Source organism: Oncorhynchus tshawytscha, linkage group LG18 (assembly GCF_018296145.1).
Source record: "Oncorhynchus tshawytscha isolate Ot180627B linkage group LG18, Otsh_v2.0, whole genome shotgun sequence".
Taxonomy (NCBI): Eukaryota; Metazoa; Chordata; class Actinopteri; order Salmoniformes; family Salmonidae; genus Oncorhynchus; species Oncorhynchus tshawytscha.
Genome location: NC_056446.1, coordinates 9,131,291 through 9,140,536, shown reverse-complemented (window position 1 = coordinate 9,140,536; position 9,246 = coordinate 9,131,291). Strand labels below are relative to the sequence as shown.

At 41.3% G+C, this 9,246-nt stretch overlaps 1 protein-coding gene across 2 annotated transcripts in view; it reads left to right on the top strand.

Moving 5' to 3' along the window:
• Positions 1–9,246, top strand: part of LOC112217433 (ectonucleotide pyrophosphatase/phosphodiesterase family member 1) — a 74,702-nt gene that overhangs the window by 39,401 nt on the left and 26,055 nt on the right. The gene's annotated exons all lie outside the window — the stretch shown is intronic.

The following is a 9,246-nucleotide window of genomic DNA, read 5'->3' as shown; positions in this document are numbered from 1 at the left end:
AGCAGTGAATTGAAAACTTTGCATTTTTGTTTTTGCCTTAGTATACACACCTGGTTTAAATCAGCAAAGCTTGCGGATGAGTTGCTCATTTGAATCAGCTGTATATTGCTATGGCAAAAACAAAAATTTGTGCCCCTTTGGGTCCCCAGGACCAGGATTAATTGACACTGCACGATCCACGCAATTTTTATTTGGACGTGACAAGGTTCTATGATGAAAGTACTACAGAGGTAGCCTAGTCTGGTCCCTTATATGTTTGTGCTCTCTTGCCAACTCCTATGGTCATTATCATGCCAAATGTTCCAAACAGATCTGGGACCAGGCTACTACTGAGGAGCCTCAGTTGGTTGAATTATGTCAGAGATTCTTTAGGTTAAATCAAGCTATTGTTGCTGAACCCAGAGGGAACATAGAGTTGAAGTGGGAAGTTTACATACACTTAGGTTGGAGTCATTAAAACTAGTTTTTCAACCACTCCCTAAATTTATTGTTAAAGTTTTGCTAAGTCGGTTAGGACATCTACTTTGTGCATGACACAAGTTTACATACACTAAGTTGACTGTGCCTTTAAACAGCTTGGGAAAATTCCAGAAAATGATGTCCTGGCTTTAGAAGCTTCTGATAGGCTAATTGACATAATTTGAGTCAATTGGATGTGTACCTGTGGATGTATTTCAAGGCCTACCTTCAAACCCAGTGCCTCTTCTCTTGACATCATGGGAAAATCAAAAGAAATAAGCCAAAACTTCAGAAAAAAATATTAGTCTGGTTCCAAACACCTGAAGGTACCACGTTCATCTGTACAAACAATAGCACGCAAGTATAAACACCATGGGAGGACGCAGCCGTCATACCGCTCAGGAAGGAGATGCATTCTGTCCCAGAACAACAGCAAAGGACCTTGTGAAGATGCTGGAGGAAACGGGTACAAAAGTATCTACAGTGGGGCAAAAAAGTATTTAGTGAGCCACCAATTGTGCAAGTTCTCCCACTTAAAAATATGAGAGAGGCCTGTAATTTTCATCATAGGTACACTTCAACTATGACAGACAAAATGAGAAAAAAAAGTCCAGAAAATCACATTGTAGGATTTTTAAATGAATTTATTTGCAAATTATGGTGGAAAATAAGTATTTGGTCAATAACAAAAGTTTATCTCAATATTTTGTCATTGCCAACAAAGGGTATATAACAGAGGTCAAACGTTTTCAGTAAGTCTTCACAAGGTTTTCACACACTTTTGCTGGTATTTTGGCCCATTCCTCCATGCAGATCTCCTCTAGAGCAGTGATGTTTTGGGGCTGTTGCTGGGCAACACGGACTTTCAACTCCCTCCAAAGATTTTCTATGGGGTTGAGATCTGGAGACTTGCTAGGCCACTCCAGGACCTTGAAATGCTTCTTACGAAGCCACTCCTTCGTTGCCCGGGCGGTGTGTTTGGGATCATTGTCATGCTGAAAGACCCAGCCATGTTTCATCTTCAATGCCCTTGCTGATGGAAGGAGGTTTTCACTCAAAATCTCACGATACATGGCCCCATTCATTCTTTCCTTTACACGGATCAGTCGTCCTGGTCCCTTTGCAGAAAAACAGCCCCAAAGCATGATGTTTCCACCCCCATGCTTCACAGTAGGTATGGTGTTCTTTGGATGCAACTCAGCATTCTTTGTCCTCCAAACACAACGAGTTGAGTTTTTACCAAAAAGTTATATTTTGGTTTCATCTGACCATATGACATTCTCCCAATCTTCTTCTGGATCATCCAAATGCTCTCTAGCGAACTTCAGAATGGCCTGGACATGTACTGGCTTAAGCAGGGGGACACGTCTGGCACTGCAGGATTTGAGTCCCTGGCGGCGTAGTGTGTTACTGATGGTAGGCTTTGTTACTTTGCTCCCAGCTCTCTGCAGGTCATTCACTAGGTCCCCCCGTGTGGTTCTGGGATTTTTGCTCACCGTTCTTGTGATCATTTTGACCCCACGGGGTGAGATGTTGCGTGGAGCCCCAGATCGAGGGAGATTATCAGTGGTCTTGTATGTTTTCCATTTCCTAATAATTGCTCCCACAGTTGATTTCTTCAAACCAAGCTGCTTACATATTGCAGATTCAGTCTTCCCTGTTGCAGGTCTACAATTTTGTTTCTGGTGTGCTCTTTTGGTCTTGGCCATAGTGGAGTTTGGAGTGTGACTGTTTGAAGTTGTGGACAGGTGTATTTTATACTGATAACTAGTTCAAACAGGTGCCATTAATACAGGTAATGAGTGGAGGACAGAGGAGCCTCTTAAATAAGAAGTTACAGGTCTGTGAGAGCCAGAAATCTTGCTTGTTTGTAGGTGACCAAATACTTATTTTCCACCATAATTTGCAAATAAATTCATTAACAATCCTACAATGTGATTTTCTGGATTTTTTTAAGTGGGAGAACTTGCACAATTGGTGGCTGACTAAATACTTTTTTGCCCCACTGTATATCCACAGTAAAACAAGTCCTATATCAACATAAACTGCAAGGCCTCTCTGCAAGGAAGAAGCCACTTCTCCAAAACCACCATAAAGAAAAAGCCAGACTATGGTTTGCAACTGCACATGGGGACAAAGATCATACTTTTTGGAGAAATGTCCTCTGCTCTGATGAAACAATAATAGAACTGTTTGGCCATAAAGACCATCGTTATGTTTGCAGGAGAAAGGGGGAGGACTGCAAGCTGAAGAACACCATCCCAACCGTGAAGCACGGGGTGGCAGCATCATGTTTTGAGGGTGCTTTGCTTCATGAGGGACTGGTGCACTTCACAAAATAGATGGCATCATGAGGATGGAAAATTATGTGGATATATGAAGCAAGATCTCAAGACATCAGTTAAAGCTTGGTCTTTCAAATGGACAATGACCCCCAAGCATACTTCCAAAGTTGTGGCAAAATGGCTTAAGGACAACAAAGTCAAGGTATTGGAGTGGCCATCACAAAGCCCTGACCTCAATCCTATAGAAAATTTGTGGGAAGAACTGAAAAGTGTGTGCGAGCAAGGAGGCCTACAAACCTGACTCAGTTACACCAGCTCTGTCAGGGGAATGGGCAAAAATTCACCCAACTTATTGTAGGAAGTTTGTGGAAGGCTACCCAAAACATTTGACCCAAGTTAACAATTTAAAGGCAATGCTACCAAATACTAATTGAGTGTATGTAAACTTCTGACCTGCTGGGAATATGATGATATAAATTATTCTCTCTATTATTCTGACATTTCACATTCTTAAAATAAAGCGGTGATCCTAACTGACCTAAGACAGGGAATGTTTACTAGGATTAAATGTCAGGAATTGTGAAAACTGAGTTTAAATGTATTTGACTAAGGTGTATGTAAACTTCTGACTTCAACTGTATATGCTTTTATGAAAAGATCAGACCATTTAGACTGGCTCCCCCAGACTGAGCCTTAGTAAGTCTCTCCCGAAATAGTTCTCTGTCCTTCCATTCGGGTTATGTTATTTTCCCATGGTTAGATTTCTCCTACTTGCAAGTCTCTCCCAAAATAAGCCCAATGAAATACCATCACCTATAACAGCACAATGTCCTTCCATTCAGGTTGTGTTGTTGTGCCAGAGACATTTTTACCATGTTAGGTTTTACTCGATTTCTCCCTGGCATCTCCTTGTTCGTTTTTAGGATTTGTCTGTGTATGTTTCCGGCCTTAGAAAATCTTTCCCAAAATAAGCCAATACCATCACTTTAAACAGTATGCTTTGTTCCCTTTTGGGTTGTATTGTTACGTGGTCACGCCTGGAATGTGTTGTCGTTATAATTATCCCTGCGACTTTACTCACTCCTCTAAAAAAAAAAAAAAAAAAAAAAAAAAAAACAGGTGAATGAGTCAAATTAAAGTCTGTGCTGAAAATATATATTTTGTGTGTCTGGCTGCAGACTGGAAAAAAGATCACAAAGCAGACATGGATAGCAATTATTTTATTTAGTAGACTCCCACGTGTAGGGTTAATCTTATGATTATTTCAGTTGGTTGGTTGCTTTTCAACCCACCTTTTGGAAGGTACTTCAAATACTTAGCTATTCATCATATTCAGATGTTTACAAAATGACTGTGGGTTTGACTCCTTTGTACAGTGAGGCAAAAAAGTATTTAGTCAGCCACCAATTGTGCAACTTCTCCCACTTAAAAAGATGAGAGTGGCCTGTCATTTTCATCATAGGTACACTTCAACTATGACAGACAAAATGAGAGAAAAACATCCAGAAAATCACATTGTAGGATTTTTAAGTTATTTGCAAATTATGGTGGAAAATAAGTATTTGGTCACCAACAAACAAGCAAGATTTATGGCTCTCACAGACCTGTAACTTCTTATTTAAGAGGCTCCTCTGTCCTCCACTCGTTACCTGTATTGATGGCACTTGTTTGAACTTGTTATCAGTATGAAAGACGCCTGTCCACAACCTCAAACAGTCACACTCCAAACTCCACTATGGCCAAGACCAAAGAGCTGTCAAAGGACACCAGAAACAAAATTGTAGACCTGCACCAGGCTGGGAAGACTGAATCTGCAATAGGTAAGCAGCTTGGTTTGAAGAAATCAACTGTGGGAGCAATTATTAGGAAATGGAAGACATACAAGACCACTGATAATCTCCCTCGATCTGGGGCTCCACACAAGATCTCACCCCGTGGGGTCAAAACGATCACAAGAACGGTGAGCAAAATCCCAGAACCTGCAGTGAGCTGGGACCAAAGTAACAAAGCCTACCATCAGTAACACACTACGCCGCCAGGGACTCAAATCCTGCAGTGCCAGACGTGTCCCCCTGCTTAAGCCAGTACATGTCCAGGCCTGTCTGAAGTTTGCTAGAGAGCATTTGGATGATCGAGAAGAAGATGGGGAGAATGTCATATGGCCAGATGAAACCAAAATATAACTTTTTGGTTAAAAACTCAACTCGTTGTGTTTGGAGGTCAAAGAATGCTGAGTTGCATCCAAAGAACACCATACCTACTGTGAAGCATGGGGGTGGAAACATCATGCTTTGGTGCTGTTTTTCTGCAAAGCGACCAGGACGACTGATCCGTGTAAAGGAAAGAATGAATGGGGCCATGTATCGTGAGATTTTGAGTGAAAACCTTCTTCCATCAGCAAGGGCATTGAAGATGAAACGTGGCTGCGTCTTTCAGCATGACAATGATCCCAAACACACCGCCCGGGCAACGAAGGAGTGGTTTCGTAAGAAGCATTTCAAGGTCCTGGAGTCGCCTAGCCAGTCTCCAGATCTCAATCCCATAGAAAATCTTTGGAGGGAGTTGAAAGTCCGTGTTGCCCAGCAACAGCCCCAAAACATCACTGCTCTAGAGGAGATCTGCATGCAGGAATGGGCCAAAATACCAGCAACAGTGTGTGAAAACCTTGTGAAGACATACAGAAAATGTTTGACCTTTGTCATTGCCAACAAAGGGTATATAACAAAGTATTGAGGAACTTTTGTTATTGACCAAATACTTATTTTCCACCATAATTTGCAAATTCATAAAAAATCCTACAATGTGATTTTCTGGATTTTTTTTCTTCTCATTTTGTCTGTCATAGTTGAAGTGTACCTATGATGTAAATTACAGGCCTCTCTCATCTTTTTAAGTGGGAGAAGTTGCACAATTGGTGGCTGACTAAATACTTTTTTGCCCCACTGTATGTGGAGGGAAATTCTAACTAAATGAGATGGTTAAGATGTTAATGGGGGACTTTGAGCAGTTCTGGAACGGTTCCGGCTGACATTTGTGTACAAAGCGCTCTGAACGTCGTAGGGTCCCGTGCCTTTATACAGTGCCTTCGGAAAGTATTGAGACCCCTTGACTTTTTCCACATTTTATTATGTTACAGCCTTATTCTAAAATGTATTAAATTAAAAAATGTCCTCCTCATTCTACACACAAAACCCTAATGACAAAACAAAAACATTAAAAAAGAATCTAAAAATAAAAAAACATGCCTTATTTACCTTTTGCTATGAGACTCAAAATTGAGCTCAGGTGCATCCTGTTTCCATTGATCATCCTTGAGATGTTTCTACAACTTGATTGGAGTCCAGCTGTGGTAAATTCAATTGATTGGACATGTTTTGGAAAGGCACACACCTGTCTATATAAGGTCCCACAGTTGACAGTGCATGTCACAGCAAAAACCAAGCCATGTGTTGCCACAGACCTGGGAAAGGGTACCAAAAACATTTCTGCAGCATTGAAGGTCCCCAACAACACAGTGGCCTCTGTTATTCTTATATGGAAGATGTTTGGATCCTCCAAGAGCTGGCCACCCGGCCAAACTGAGCAATCGGGGGAGAGGTCAGGGAGGTGACCAAGAACCTGATGGTAACTCTGACAGAGTTCCTCTGGAAATGGGAGAACCTTCCAGAAGGACAACCATCTCTGCAGCACTCCACCAATCAGGCCTTTATGGTAGAGTGGCCAGACGGAAGCCACTCCTCAGTAAAAGGTACATGACAGCCCGCTTGGAGTTTGCCAAAAGGCACCTGAAGACTCCAGTGGAGGATGGTGACTTGAAACATTTTGGAGTATGGGAGACCATGGTATAGGTAACCACGGTATAGGCACAGAACGCATGGAGACAAGTGTCTTTCAAATGTCGTCAAATAATTTTAACCGAAAGCATTTAATAAAGACATTTATGGTACAATATTATGGGGAAGGGATCACAGCAGTGATTGCATGAGGGAGGGTATGAGTTAAGGTGTTCAGAGGCTTGACTTCAGTGCAGGACAGGATTTGACTGGGAAGACAAAAAAACAATAACACAACACACTACAGTGTTAGACAAAAGAGCTAAGAATGAGTTAGTCCAAGCAAGGAGTAAAATCATTGATGTGTAATAATGTGATTGTGTATGTGATTGACTCTACATACAGTAATGAGGGGAAATTGACAGGTCTACTCACAGTGCTTGGAGAGGAAACATTCAATGTGCCAGTGGAGGAGAAGGTACATGAGACATGGCTTCAGTTCATGTCAGGAGAAAGTTGACAATGGTAGTGGAGTGGTCATCACCTCTTAATCCATGGGACTTAGCTGTAAATACAAATAGCAGATACATTCCATTACAGCTGTGCCATCGTAGGTTTGGGCACGAGTTTCTCAATGAAGTTAAACTCCGACATCTCAAAATTCATAAAGTCAAACACAGACTGTGCATCTCGCCCATTTGACACCTCAAAGTAGCCCAAGACTCATTCCTGAATAAAGCTCTGTTCATCTACATACCTGACAATAACTGTCAACTGCAAGCAGAGTGGTGGCACCATAGGTCCCAGAGCGGTGGGGAAATTTTTACCCCCTGGGGCCTGGAGTTTTTTTCCTTAGTTTTTTCCTTATGTTAACATAACTAGGAAAACTCTGGACCCTATAATGTATGACAGTGATTAATCAGTTGTAAAAAGTTTTATATGGGCTATGTTGGGACTGGTTTTTCCTAATCAGCAATGAACCCATTCAAACTGCAGCTACCTTGCATTTGTTCATATAAATTATATTTAGACTAGATCAGGAGGGGGATTTCCTCTACCCAGACACATAGACAACAACTGATAGACAATAGAACTCACAGGGCTGAGCTTGCGTTATGCATGTTTGCATCATTCTGGCCTATGCAACTGTAGGCCTTATAAAACATTTACTCACATCTGTCGTCACAATTATGTTGATTGATTAATTTAGGCTTAAAATCATATAGGCAGCCTAGCCAACCCAATTTTGAATATAATCAATATTTGATCACATTCACATTTTTTCCTGACACACAAATGGACTATAAATTACCAATTAGTTACCCTGACCAGACGGACTGGGCGCATAGGCTGTATGCAGCTGCTCTTATTAGTAGTCTACAGTTGATCAGATGGAAAAATTGTCTCGTTTTCATCCCATACAGCATGTCAGATTTCTAATGTTTAGGTATAGCCTAGGCTGCTGCAACATTTGTCATGAGTTTTTGCTTGTGTCTGTCCGGAGGGATTGTGTTATCTTTGCAAAATAAATACCGGAGGAAAGTGGAAAGCCTACTTCAGCGCACGCGGGAAAAAATGCACTGCATTTGATACCAGTTGGTAATGAATGCCCTCACCCTTTCATTCTTCATGAAACTTATCTCAGGCAGAGGTCAGCCCTCACTTTTAATTCGCACCTTTTCCGTACACTCCAGAGAATGAAAAGGGTTCTTTAACAAAAAGTCTGCAACATTTTCGACAGCATTGGCCACTCTGGCGGAGAAAACTGCACACTTGCGCTGATAGCTTTCAGGTGGGTACAGCTAGCTACTGAAGTTAGCAAGACACATTTGTAAATTATAATTTGTTCTTAACTGACTTGCCTATTTAAATAAAGGTTAAATAAAATAAACATTTTAATAATTGCACTAACTGGACACACATAAAGAATAATAATATCCCCAAAATGCTCAACTATCACTCTTCACTCTTAATCTCTGTCCAGCAATGTCACCAAGCTTCTCAACACACAGAACCCATAATGCTCTGAGGCACAATCCCAACACAACACATTCGCTCGTTCTCTGATCCTAATTCTATGATTGAATGGAAAACATGTCAGTTCATATTGCAAAAGCTTTGATTGGTTGGAGGACGTCCTCCGGAAGTGGTTATAATTACCATGTATGTCTATGGAAGGGGGTGAGGCCTACAAGCCTCCTGGGTTTTGTATTGAAATCAATGTAGCCAGAGAAGGATGGAAGCTAGCTCTCCTCCGTTTAAACCATGGTGCTAGCCCAGACAGTGTTGTTGAAGTTACACTGTTTTGCAATGGTTTACAATATTTTAATCAATTATTTGGTGACTTATAAATATATTTAGTATAGACTGAAGGCTGTAATCGCTGCCAAATGTGCTCCAACAAAGTACTTAGTAAATGTTTTTTTATACATGTGCAAACATTAAAAAAAAACAGTTTTTGCTTCATTCGCTGAGAGCCCAACGACAAAAGATACCATGGCCTTTTATAGCAAAGACACACCCCCTTCAGTCTACATGACAAACAACAGATGTATGGAATGGGTCACAAGGTTACTAATAATTCACAGCAAACAGTATCTGCTGTAAATGCTGTCCTCATTGTGTAGAGACAAGGGTCTGGCCCCGAGCCATCTCTCCCTGGTACCTTCCAGTCAGGCACACAGACACTAATCAATGCGGTCTTTATCACCAATCCATCGTAAATCCAC